We start from the raw sequence: 2094 nt of genomic DNA on the forward strand, positions 1-2094 counted from the left end.
AATAAAAAAAATAAAGTGAAATGCAATAAATAAATAAATAAATAAAAATAAAAACAGCCTCACAATTACTGTATAAAGATGTCTCCACATCAATCATCTCATTTAGTCCCCAACACCACTCTAGGATGGCAAGTCATTTACAAATGGAGAAACAAACTCACAGAGGTGAAGAGCTGTGCCCTAGTCCTGCCACTTAATGGCCAAATTGGTCCTTGAATTCAGACTTCTGATGCCACATTCAGCCTTGCCCCTATTTATGTAGAGTTCTTGTGGAATGCTACTCTTGACTAGGCTTATTGAATAAATATTGAAAATAAATCTACAGTTCAAACATAGGTCACATAAAAAGGTAGGCAAGTAAGCAAGATTATTGCAGAGAATTGTAATAAAGAGTGAAATTAAAGGAAGGAACAAAAACATTTTGGGAAAATAAAGAAAAGAGCAAAGAATTAACTGGGGGGATTGGGGGAGACTTCATGGGAAAAGACATCATGAATTTCAAAATTTAACTCCACCCCCACCAAAAGCACTATAAAGCAAAAATATATGAAGCAAAACAAGTAAGCAAAAGAGCATGGCATTGGGAGGGCAGTGAGGTAGTTGGTGAGGCAGGTGCACAGGGGACAGGGCTGTATAAAGCAGGCAAGCCTGGGGATGAGGAAGAAGTGATACTGAAGACACTAAATGCCACCATAAACTGGGTGCCATGGTGTAGCAAGAATGGGGCAGTGTCAGGGAAGGTACAGAGAAGGAATATATATAAGTAGCATCTTATTCAATTTAGTAACATTATTATGGCAATATAGAGAAAAGAAATTATAGAATCAGAAACTGCCAAGGGATGAAAATTTATGAGATTTTTGCAGGATCACTGGAAATAAAGAGAAGAGTATATCAATGCATGAATGGTCAAACGAAATATAGTATATATACACAGTAGTCCTCATACAAATGAGTGAAATTTTGATACATATTGCAACATAGATGGATCTTAAACACATGCTTACTGAAATAATCCAGACACAAAGGGATAAATATCACATGATTCCAATTATATGAGGTACCTAGAATAGGTAGATTCAGAGAGACAGAAAGTAGAAGTTACCAGAAGGGGAAGGAAGGTAGGGACAGGGAGAGTTATGGGTATAGAATTATGTTCAGAATTATTAACCCATTAATATATACAACTTTAATGTGTCTTTTTTTTGGTACTGAAGAATGAGGGGCATTCTTAACCAATAAGCCACATTCCCAGCCCCAAGATTTAAATATTTTAGTTAGAGACAGGGTCCTGCAGAGTTGCTTAGAATTTTTATGCTTTTTATTTTCAAATCATTTTTATTAAAAATAAAAATGAAAATAGTACATTACAAAAAGATAACTAGGATATATATTAGAACAACAGTGGTGAAAGGATGAGGGAGAACTGAATTTAAAAGGCATTTCTGAAGTAAAATCTGCAGATTAAGGGACTCCAGGAGAAATGAGAGAATCAAGAACAATTCCCAGGCTTCAGAACTGGAGTATGGATGCCTTAATACATTCAGAGCAGAAAACAGACTTGGTCTTGAGAGGAAAGAAAAAATGGTATTTCATTTTTTAGCATATTTATTTTGAGGTATCTTTTGGATATCCCACTGGCATTGCCAAATAGTTATTAGTACCTCTATAGCCTGGTGGAGTGATCAGGGTTGTAAGCCTTCTTTATAACTCCTGCTTGGGAGAAACACTACCCACCTTGTAGACTTAGTATTAGATCTATGGTTTTGTGTTGGTTTGGTGAAGTAGATAATTGGGGGCTAGTGAGTTACTTTAGACTTTATTTGGGAGAATTGGAGACAGAGTGGGTGTCTGGGTATGCTTCCACAAGTGAGGTTGGATCCCATATGTTATGATAAAATTGGAGAAGCACAGACAAGGAAAGATATGTCACCCCAGCTGCTGGCAGTTCAGTGGAGAGGCAGCCTCCAATTATAGCCTCATCAGGGCCTGCCTCACTTTGCCAGGAGTCCCATTATCTAGAGAGTGGTCCAATGACTAATAAGTATGAAGGCACTGACTACTACAGCCTCACATGAGACAACTCTGATGGGC

The sequence above is a fragment of the Ictidomys tridecemlineatus genome, chromosome 11 (assembly GCF_052094955.1).
Source record: "Ictidomys tridecemlineatus isolate mIctTri1 chromosome 11, mIctTri1.hap1, whole genome shotgun sequence".
Taxonomy (NCBI): domain Eukaryota; kingdom Metazoa; phylum Chordata; class Mammalia; order Rodentia; family Sciuridae; genus Ictidomys; species Ictidomys tridecemlineatus.